The sequence below is a fragment of the Condylura cristata genome, unplaced genomic scaffold (genome assembly GCF_000260355.1).
Source record: "Condylura cristata isolate star-nosed mole 26May11 unplaced genomic scaffold, ConCri1.0 scaffold00024, whole genome shotgun sequence".
Lineage (NCBI taxonomy): Eukaryota > Metazoa > Chordata > Mammalia > Eulipotyphla > Talpidae > Condylura > Condylura cristata.
The window spans coordinates 27,115,276-27,127,280 of record NW_004567125.1 but is presented as its reverse complement, the minus strand read 5'-3'; positions in this window follow the sequence as shown (position 1 = coordinate 27,127,280).

Genomic DNA, 12,005 nt, shown 5'->3' with positions numbered 1-12,005 from the left:
AAATGCCTAGAATGAAAATAAATCATTTTCAAAAATGACTATAGAGAATGAAAAATGACTAAGGAAAGAAAAGAAAGAGGAAATTGATATATAGTATGCTAACTTCCATTTGTTGGCACGTGTTACAGATGACTCATAGAAAGTGATGTTGATTTATATTTGTTTTAATCAACTATGTAAAGGAACATAGTACAGCCATAGAACATTTTACTCTACAAAAGCAGGATTTTTGGTTTAGGAGAAAGACAGAAATCCAATTCAGATTTGCTTAATAAACAAAAATGGAGAATATTTATTGTCTAATGTAACTGGTAAGTCAGATCTCACCAGAGAAGTCTTTTCTTTCACTCAGGGGTTTTCCTTCTGGGGGACAAATGTCCATAGTAGTTCATGATTCATATCTTACCAGTTTATCAATTCACGGAAAAGAAACAGTCTTTGTCAGGAGCTATGACAGAGAAATTCTGGGTTAGATACAAACTGACCTCATTTAGAAGTAGACTAATATGTATTTTGAAGGACCACCTGCTCTTATCTTACATATGTCTCCCTTTTTTCTTTAAAACTAAATATTAGAGAATGCAAGCTCATTAAACCATTGAAGGTATTTAATATAGTTAGCCTAAATGAACTGATAAAATTGGTAGACTGTTAAAGAAAAGAATTTGAGACAGGATGGATGAGACAGTTTTAGTCAGTACATACAATAAGTCATGCTAATGTAGAAAGGAGCATAGTCTTTCCATATACAGGACATATCAATAGGCTTCTGGATATCTCTTCCCTACACTATCACATTTCTGAATGAAATCCAAGGGTGTAACAGAGACATGCTCTGGGAGAGCTAATCATTACTCAAATGATCAAGCAATAAGAAATGCATTGTCAGAAAGCAATAATGAAACTAAATGAGCTCGCTGTTTTTTGTTTTTTTTTTTTAATTCTCATGTACAGAAATTCTGAACATCAGTGATAGTACACTTCTTCATCTTGATGAACCAACCAGTCCACTGTGCCTTTCTCTTGGGGCTTCTTGTGAATACTTCCTTCCATCTCTCTATTCAAATATCCCAGAATAAAAGTTTGAGGCCTAACATGTTGCTTTTCTTTTTTCTTTTTAAATATTTATTTTTTTATTCATTCAGGTTAGAGGTGCAGGGGCGGTGAGAGGATTCACCAGAAACAGAGTGGGGAGCAGAACATGCAGATGGATGAAGTATGCAGCAGGCAGGTCAGGAGCAGCAGGCGGGTAAGTAGAGGTCTGCCACACCATGTGGGTCACCTCTGGGGCAGACGGGGATCGAACTCATGCTGAAGTGGCTTTAGCTTCTTAGTGCTGTGCTTTAACCCACTGCGCCACCAGGGAGGGCCACATAAAGCTTTTCACAGCTATGGATACCTCACTAGGAGAAATAACATGCTGGTGATTTGCACTACAAAGAGATCAGGACACCCTGATTCTAAGAGAAAATAATTAAAAGACAATGTTTTGCAAAATAGATTATAAATCTTGTCATAAAGTGTGTTATAAGTGTTAAGTATAAGCTTACATGATAAAATAGAGAATAAGTTCTGCAATAAGATTTAGCAGAAAATTCATTTGTCAATTGAGCAAAAATTGTTTGAGTAAGAAGTTTGTAAGAAAGAGTTGAATAATACCAAACGAATGTGAAAATCATCTAAAAGTAGGCATATGACTTTGACTTGGACAGAGTGCAGTGGTTTCCCTCGCCACCATATGGCCCTGGTGGAGTATCAAAGGTTATCCAGCAGGTGGCGCTCTTCTCTGTGTGCCCCAGTAAGAAACTAACAACTTCCCCACAGAGGAGGTATTGATAGTTTAGAGTCTGGTTATTTGGAGAGTCTGGTCTTTGGAGAACACGTGAAGTATGCAGTAATATGGTTACAACTTTTACAAGGGCAGCAGTGTTGGTCTGGTCTTTGTTAGATTTGAAGACTGCACATCAAAATGCCTCTTAGGGTTTGTCATCTTTCATTCTAAGCCTTTGTTTGTGTTAAAATAATTGGACTTCTCCTTTGGCTTTAGGGTCTATACAATGCTAGATAAGGTTTATACAGATTTGTGATGATTCTTATTTGAAAAGCATGTTGAGCAAAAACAATGCTTTTTAATTAAAAAACTCTGTTTTTTAAATAAAAATTCCACACCATCTTGGAACTCCTGAAACTTTACCTCAAGAATGAAACTAGATTCTTCAAAAATGATTTCAATCAAATCAAGTTTTATTTTTTGCCTTTTAAATATACAGTGAAAATATAATAGACGCATTTTCTTTCTTTCTTTCTTTTTTTTTAAAGATTTATTTATTTATGCATACAGAGCTGAGGTACAGACCAGAGGTGCAGGGGGTTAGAAGATTGGGTCAGGAGACCTAACTCTCATGAAGCAGCTCCAGCTAGCTTGCAGTGCTGCCTCTTAATCCATTGCGCCACCAGGGAGGGCCCTTCTTTCTTTCTTTCTTTTTTTTTTTAAGATTTACTTATTTATGCATGCAGACTTGGGGTACAGGCCAGAGGTGTGAGGGGTGAGAGGATCACCAGAGACAGAGTGGGGAGCAGAACAGGCAGATGTACTGAAATACACTGCTGAGTGGAGCAGTGGGTGGGCCAGGAGAGGTCTGCTGCACCATGTGGATCACTCCTCTCCCACTCCCCCAGGGATTGAATTTGGGCTGCAGTGGCTGTGGTAGTTTCATAGTGCTGTGCTTTAACCCATTGTGTCGTCAGGGAACTCCCAATAGGCACACTTTCTTTTAAAAAAATTGGTCTGTGTTTTGCCTCTAACTATGTTATTGTTTGGTCACAAAACAAATGTACAATAACAAACACAAGAATAAAAGAAACTTATATTGTATGATAGTTCATTTATTACATCTTACACAAGCTTCATTTAGAGAGTGCTAAATATGTGTTTGGCATATTAATAGATATTAAGTGCATCGTATAGTCTATCTCATTTGATTTTGACAGATACCTGCTTTGAAAATAAGAATTAAGAGGTTCAAAAAGATTTTGTACTTTATATAATTTCATTAGACAAGGCAGTATCAGAATAAGGATTGGAGCTTCTAAAGCTTGTGCTCCTGATAGAACACATTAGATTATTGCAACAATTTTATGAAGCTGTTTGCAAGTGAAAGAACTTCATTAAAAAAGTAAATTTATAGTATGACTTTCAATAGTTACTCTACTTTGTATACAAATCCTATGTACAACAAAAGGTAGGATATTATTGATAAAGTTAGGCATTCTTTAGAAAATGCATAAAGGGGGCCCTCCGTGGTGGTATAATTGGTTAAAGTGCAACACTATGAAGCTATCCACAGTCACTGCAGCACAAGTTCCAACCCCTGCTAGGGAGCTGACCCACATGGTACTGCAGACCTCTCCTGTCTCGCCAGCTGCTCCCCTCAGCAGTGTATCTCAGTCAGTCCACCTGTTCTGCTCCTTACTCTGTCTCTGGTGGTGGATCCTCATAACCTCCACACATGTGGCCTGTACCCTAGTTCTTGTATGCATAAATATATAAGTCTTTAAAAGAAAAATGAAATTAATAGAGGGAAGAGGAAAGGGGAGTATTAAGGAAAGATGGGAGGATATTAGGGACACATTAACTAATTTTATAATTTGCTTGAGATTAACCCAATCTTTAAAAAAGATTATTCAATAAAGAACACAGGGAAATGCATTTTATTAAGAAAAATGTGTTTAATTTGCAAAGTGTTATAATAGAAGCTTTTAATGTAGAAATAGCTCTTGTATATCAATCAGAATAAAAATCAATAAAAAAAATTATAAAAATTCACAAAGCTACATAAAAAAAATCTCATTGAGAACTTCTAAATTTAAAATGGAATATGATGCCTAGTTCAGGTCTCAAATTGACAAATACTAAAAGGAACCATGGAAACAATAATAACAAAACAATAAAATACATGAAAATGTCCAATGTGATGGAGGAGGGAAACAGACATACATACATTGTAAGTGAGTAGATGAATGAAGTCCCATTATTGATACCATGAAATACCACTGACCTTAAATGAGATATTTATTTAAATGAAAATATTCCAAATAGGAAATATAATTCAATGCATGCAAAATTAAAAATCATATCTTATAAAAGCTGACATCGATTGAATATCTATATCTGTAATTATGTGCAAATCTATAGGAATGTATACCAAACAAGTATTGGGGATTATCTAAAGACATTATGTTGGTATTTGGGGAAGATTCTCTCTTTGTCCTTTTTTTAATCTATCATTTCTAATTTTCCTAAAGTAAAAGCAATTTACTCATGAAAATATACAAAAGCAAGATTCAAGATAAAAGAAGTAGCCTTGCAGTTAGAGGATGAACTCTGAGTCAGTTAAGCCCAGGTGATAGGTGATCTTAGGTAAATTCCTTAAACTTCTTAAGCTTAGTTTCCTTATCTGTACAATGGTGATAATAATAGTGCCTGCCTAAATGGGCTTTTGGCTATTTGAGCCAACCTGTCATGTGCACGTGTGGCCCAATAGACTAATGAAGGAGTTCCTAGTCTTAAATTCTAGGGAAGGACAGAGAAATTGAAGACTGTTTTGTTCTGCAGCTGTTAAATGCCCAGAGAGAAGATGTCAGTAATGTAAAATATGGTAAACAAGGGGTACATAGTTCTAGGGCTTGCAAGATAATGCCAAATTGTAAAGCTATTAACTTGCTAAACTAATTTGTTCCAAAAAATTATCTAAATGAGTGCACATTATGTTATTTAAGTTTTATATCAATTAAGTTTTTAAAGTATATATTTACACCATATATTTTACATCATGTTCATTTTTGTACAGCTTGCTTTCTTCTCTCAGGTGTAGACCCCATAGAATTCCTACCACCAATTCATCTGAGCACCAATATTATAGTTCTTTGTGCTCTTCCAGCCCTTGTTTTTATCCCTATCCCTCTCCTACCCCTGTAAAATGTCCCTGATTTAATCATTTTGTTGTTTTTTTTTAAAGATTTATTTATTTGTGCATACAGAACTGGGGGTACAGGCCAGAGGCTCAGGGGCGGCGAGAGGCTTCACCAGAGACAGAGTGGGGAACAGAACAGGCAGACCATCGATGAAATACACTGCTGAGGGGAGCAGGGGGCGGGTCAGGAGAGGTCTGCCACACCATGTCCTCACCTCCGGGGGCGTGCGGGAATCGAACTCATGCTGCGGAAGCGGCTTTAGATTCTCAGTGCTGTGCTTTAACCCACTGCGCCACCAGGAAGGGCCTTTTTTTGTTTTGTTTTGTTTTTTATTGTTACTATTTTTTCCTCTGATTCCTTATTTGGTTTCCCTATATTCCTCCTGTCAGTAAAACCATATGTTAATGAGTATTATATCTTTCTGTTGTATTCTCCCTTTAGTCATAATGTAGTGTCCATCTATGTGTCTTTTTACATTTTTAGTTTGAAGTCTATTTCATCTAATATAAGTATAGCTGTTTCTGTCTTCCAATTTTGTCCGTTTGCTTGTACGATTGTTTTCCAACCTTTTACATTCAGCCTATGTTTATCTTTTGTAGTTAAATGTGTATCCTGGAGACAGCAGAAGGATGGGTTCTATTTTTTTAAATCCAGATTGCTACTCTGTGTCTTTTTATTGATGAATTTAGCCCATTTACATTTAGGGTTAATATTGATACATTGGCATCTGTATTTGCCATTTGTTCGTCTTTTTGTGGTTTTATTACTTGCCTTATTCTGTTCTTCTCATTCATCCCTCTGTATTGGTTTTGCCTTTAGGACTTGTAATATTTTTTTGGAGTGGGGGTTTAATAGTAATGAATTTCTGGAGATCCTTTTTGTCTGAAAAGGTCCTTATTTTTTCATCATAAAGGAAGGAGAGCTCTGTGGGGTAATATTTTTGGTTGCCATTTGTTGATGTCGAGTTTGTTGAATATGTCACTCCATTCCCTTCTTGCCAATATTGTTTCTTTGGAGAAGTCTGGTGTCAGCCTTACTGATTTTATTTTATACGTTATCTGTTTCTTCCCTCTCGTCAACTTTATTATTTTTTCCTTGTCTTGAATGATTGGCAGCTTTACTATTATGTGTCTTCCTGTAGCTTTCCTTTCATTGTGGTAGTTTGGTGATCTTGTCTCTTGTATGTCTATCTTCGTCGCCTTCTTCATGCTTGGGACGTTCTATTTCATTGTTTAATTCTTTAGCTCTTCCATTTACCTTTTAATCTCCTGTGTTTCCATCTTTATAGTCTCAACTTCATTAATTATATTTATCATATATTTCTTTTCCTTTTTGTCTTCTTTATATGTTTTAATCATAATGATTTTAAATTCTCTATAGGCAGAAAAGTTCTTCTATATAATTTTTGTTGAGTTCTGGTGGCTGATTTTCTTTTTTGTGGTGTGTCCTTCTCCTGAGTGCTTCTTGGTTATTTGTATTTTTCCTTCTCCCTCTTGTTTGTTTTCTAATTTGCTCTATGTGTTGGGCCACCGTGCCACTGGTATTAGTGGGCATCTCTTTGGAATGCTCCTCCTGGAACATCAGGAACCTGTGGCCAGACTGAGTCCAGCTCTGTTTCACAAGACCCCAGAAGGGTAGTGATACATGTTTATATTGAAAGGTGCTATCCCTGAAGATAACCTGCCTCTGTATTTACTCAGTTCCAGAAGGGAATTGTGGGTGCCCTGGCTTCCGAATGCTCCATGGCAGGCCCATACTTTCCTCTGTGGGACTCATAGTTCACCTTGATGGCAGAGCCCTATCTCTCTCTACTCAGTTCCAAATGGGAGGTAGGGAACCTCAGCAGCCTTGTTCGGTGTGTGTTTTCCTGTTCCCCTTTGTTGTGGAGTCCTTCTCTCTACTCAGTTCCAGAGAAGGATCTATAGGTTGCTGGATTCTGACAATGGACAGGGGCTGCACTTTCCTGATGCCCACAGTTCACCTTGATGGTGGAGCCTTCTCTCTCTCTACTCCTCAATTATGATGTTTTAAAGGTAGTCATATCAGTATATATTTACCCAAAATAAGTGGACTTAAGAACATTTTAAGACAAAACTGATACAGTTTAGAAAGTAATATTGCATAGGACATAATCTAAACTAGTTGATTTGAGTAATATGAAATTGAATCTAGTTCATAAAGTTATGGAATTGCTTGGAGACTCATTTTTAGTGTGATTAATAAAATGATGCTCACATAGGATTTGCAAATGTTAAATACTATGACTAAAATAATGAATTCCTTAATTTTTTTGTAAACCAGTTGGGGAAAAAGAGCTTTATTTGTTTGGGGGAGAAGAGGGAGCAGCACAGCAGTTCTTTATTAATATAACATCAGTGATTTTTAAGTTCCAATTAAAATTTACTTACTCTGGAAAATGTCTTCCTTAACCCTTCTTGCCTTTCCTGATAATAACAATCCTAGCTTCTGTTACTGAGCATTTAGTTTGTTCTTGGAAATATGTTAAGTGCTTCACATATCTGATCAAATTTAATTTTGACAACTTACAAGGTAAGTGCATTTACTCCATTTAATAGGCGAGGAGACAGACAGGTAAGTAAAGTAACCTGACCAGGTCACCTGACTACTAAGTTATTAGGTTAGGAGTCAAAGCTGGAACTGTTGTACTCTGTCATACAAATTCTTCATTGTATCTTGCTCCATCACTGAATGTTAAAATGAGCAAAGATCCAGAAGTTGGAAAATCAGTCTTTTTCAGTGTTCCCAAACAAAGGGTTATAAGCTAAAACTGTATTCTGATAAGAGACCTGGTTTAGTTGTTTTTTTTTTTTTCAGTATAATAACAATATTCTCAGGTATAATCGTGCCTATATATAACAAAAGAAATTACTATTCTAAGAATATATACTTAATTTTATGAATGAGCTAGGAAACTGAGAAGAGTTGAACATTCAATAGTTTAATCATTGAGAAGTGATCTGGAAACACTCATTATCCCTTGAGATTACAGCTTTCATTGAGTTCAGATTATTACATTTTTTACTTCATTCATTTACTCACTTATTCAAATAATGATCAACCTGAGCACCTACTATGTGCCAGATGTTACTCTAGGCATCTGGAGAACTTTTGAGAACTTAACAAAAATTCCTACCCTTCAAGAGAAAGATAACTATTTAAAAAGAAAGAAAAAACAATAGTGACAAAATTTTTAACCTTATGGAGTTTCCATCTCAGTGAGGAGAGACAAAGAATTGTATGTCATATAATACTAAATGATATGAATGAAATAATAAAGTCTTAGGGAAAACTAGAGATGAGGGCTGGTGTTGAGTTGGGGGAGAGGGAGGCAGTGCCAAGAAATTCCTTTCTTGATTATTAGCACTGAAGTGGAAATTTGATTGCAATGAGAGACTTGGAGAGTGAGCCATGTGAATGTCAGAGGAGCATCTTAGACCAAGAAAGAGCACATGAAGTCTCTGAGCTTGGAGTGCTCTTACAAAAGCAAAAAGGCTGGTGGGCTGTGTGCTTTGTGTATCCCATAGTCATTATCCAACATGAATGTGTAGCAGCCTCTCCACACAACAAGCAGTTCTCAGACACCAGCAGTTCAATTTGTTAGGGTCCAAGAACTCGATTACCGTGAAAGACAGAGCGTCACGCAAGAATGCAATTTGCAAAGTAGAGTTTATTGGGCTGGCTAGCCAGGGTCAAGCCGTTCCCTGCCGGACACGCAGGATTCAGGCAAGACCCCGACCAAAGGAAAGTCAGGGAATATATTGGCCTTGTTGGCCATTACATACGTCAGAGCCTGCGCAGATTCAATTTAGCAAATGGATTTAAGGATTAACAGACATCACAGCCTGGGTGACAGTTCAACCACCCAATGACAGGGCACCAGGAATAGATGTCTCATTTCCTGGTGCCCCAGATCCAATCAGCCTGGGCCACACCACTCCCATCATCCAATCAACCCCAGATGCACATTGTCCCTTGTCAACTCATCCTGCACTCTGGGGGGGGGGTGGGGGGGTGGGTGCTTGCCCGGGCCAGTCCAGCCCTGCTCAGGCCTGCATCAGCCACCACCTCCATTCCTTCAAATTAATCCATAGAAATGTCAGATTCCAGGAACCTCACTAGTGTCACAGGGGTTAAAGTCTCATCTATCAAACCATCCCCAGCCACTGTGGCATGAGTTGGATCCCAGACCAGGGAGCTGAACCACATGGCTCAGGAGACCATTCCTTTCTGGCCTCCTGTTCCCCTCCCACTCTGTCTCTGGAAAATACTCTAGCATCCCCCACACCCACCTCTGGCCTACATCCCAGTTCTTGTATGCATATAAATAAAAGAAAAATCTTTTAAAAAGGAGAATGTCAGATCTCACAGGTAAAAGGCTTAGTCTTCTACAAATGCCTCCTACTTCAACCATGTTTAAAGTTCAAACTACCACATCAACTTCTCACAAAATCTGGCTGTAAATATTCCCACAGTCTTCATAGACTTCAGGTACTCCTTGCAAGCCCTTATTATTATCTCTGCTTCTAACTGGCTGGCTATAAATCAGAGACTCCCAGGACACCCTCCTCCAATTCCATTAATCTGCTAGAACATAAGCAGAGAACTCAGAAAACCCATTTACTCACTAGATCACCTATTTAATAACCAAGGGTATAACTCAGGAATAGCCAGAGGGCAGAAATGCAGAGGGCAAGATAGGGAGGAAAAATATGGAGCTTACATACCCTCTCCAATATTGACCCCAAATCTCCACATGTTCACCAACTCAAATGCTTTCCAAATGTCTCCCTCCCTGACTTTTTCTGGAGGTTTTACCACATGAGCAAGATAGAGTAACTCATTGGCCATTGGCAAATGAACTCAATCTCCAGCTACTCTTCCCTCCTCAGAGGTCTGGGGGTGGAACTGGAAGTTCCAACCCTCTAATCACAGGGTTATTTCCCCTAGAAACCACCCCTTTCTCAGGTGTTTTCCAAAATTTACCTTTTGACACAAGCTATGCAACGTCTATCGTCCAACAGATTCCGGGTAGATTGGGAAAAGCTCTGAAACATCAGACTTTCCACTGCTAACTTATGTTATGACCTCCCTTTTTTGTATAATCGTAATATCAAAATATTCTGAGCAACTTTCAGTTTACAATTGGATTGCCTCAGCCGCATAAGGCCTGCCTGCTCTGACAAGCAAGCACTGCACCAGGGTGAGAAGTTCCTCTGAAGTCAAAAGTGACTTGACAACTGGCTGATCAATAAAAAGAAAGCAAAAGGGCTGTTTCTGCAAAGTCTCTCACTGCAGGATGGAGGAAAACCCAAATGTTATCATTCTACTATCTTACCTAGCCTTCTATTCAGCTTCTAAAAGAATTACTCAAACTTCCTACTATCTGGCCTTTAGTTATGGAAACTCATCCAGGTTGCCTGTTTTAGAGCTAGTCAAGTTTTTTACCTGCTACACTTCATAGCAATCCACAAAAGTCTTTCTGGCTAGTCTTTCAGGATTCTACCATCTAGTCTTTAGAAAAGGAAATTCACCTGTGTCTTGGATTCAGAGGGAATTATGCTTTCTAATGTCTAGACCTCAAGGAAACTCACTTAAAATCTTTTTGCAAGTTTCTTCAAAGAACTTTTCTGAAACTTGATTTGCAAGAAATTTCTCTTCCTGCCTCCCAAGATGTCTCAGGTAGAAAAAAACCATCAAGTAATAGATAAGGGTTAAGGGACTTTATTTTTATCAATCTTCACAATAGTAATATTAGTCTTAAACTTTGTGCACCTATGTACCTGTTTTTTAATGTTATAATCTCAGGTAAAGGTCAAAAGGACTCCAAACTATTCTTAGAAAAAAGGTGATTGTGATCTCAACCCCTTTCGTATGCTAATGTCATCCTCTTGCCTGCTTGAAATGTATAAAATAAACCTCTGCTGAAGGCAGAGCAGGAAGATTTGCACCCAATCCTGACTCCTGTGTCTTCTTCTCGTCCTCTCCCCTCTTCCCTCTTGGAATCTCCACACGCTGATGCCTTCCCATCTTAGGGTCCTGCCTGTGTTGCCTCCAGACACCTCAAAAGTTGGAGCTGGTCTCCAACAGCCTTTGTTATTATAACACTAGTTACCTTTACCACTCAGAACACTTAGGAAACTGCAAGGCTTTGGGGAGCTGTGCGCAAGGAACAAAATAGGTATGAGAAATATATATATATATATATATATATATATATATATATACGTATGAGAAATATATAAATATATATATATACACACACACATATATATATACACGTATATATGTCATTTGTTATATATAGGTATGCACACACACATATATATATATATTTTTTTGTATATTGTATTGCAGGCTGGAACAAAGCGGTGATAGGGTGATAGAGGAGAAATTCAGTTTTAGTGGTGGATATTAACTTTGACTTCCTCTTTGAAGGAGGGAACCCAGAACGGGATCTAGGTGAGAAATGTTGGCGGTGATGCAGTGAAGGGGATGACAAATGGCTGAACACTATATCTACTTTGAAAGTAGAGCTGAGTACATTCACTAATGGGTGGGACTTTGTGGTTTGAGTGAGGGTGTGAGGTGTGACAGATCTTTGCCATAGAAAGCTAGTTAATTAATTTTGAAGCGAAAAGCTTATAAACTACTCTCAGACCTGCTTCCTATGTGTATAGTCCATTTGACCTTCCAGGTTAAGTCAATAGGAGTCACTAAAACACTACCTTCTCAAATTAGGAACAAGTGAGCAGTGGCCTTTCTGTTCAAGTATTTTTTAGGGAAGGGCTGCCAAGCAAAATGGTGGTTGTGGAAAGAAGAATAAATGCTTTTTCTAATGAACTATTTCTGGTTTGTCAAGGAGAGGAACTGAGCCCATAGGTGAAAGAACAGACACTGATCAAATCTTAAGAAGTTTCAGAGTTGGGAGCAAATTGTAGGACTTAGCCCAAGGTATTCTCTAGTTTTTCTATTCCTCCCGACCCCCCAAACCCTTCCCTTCATTACCAACT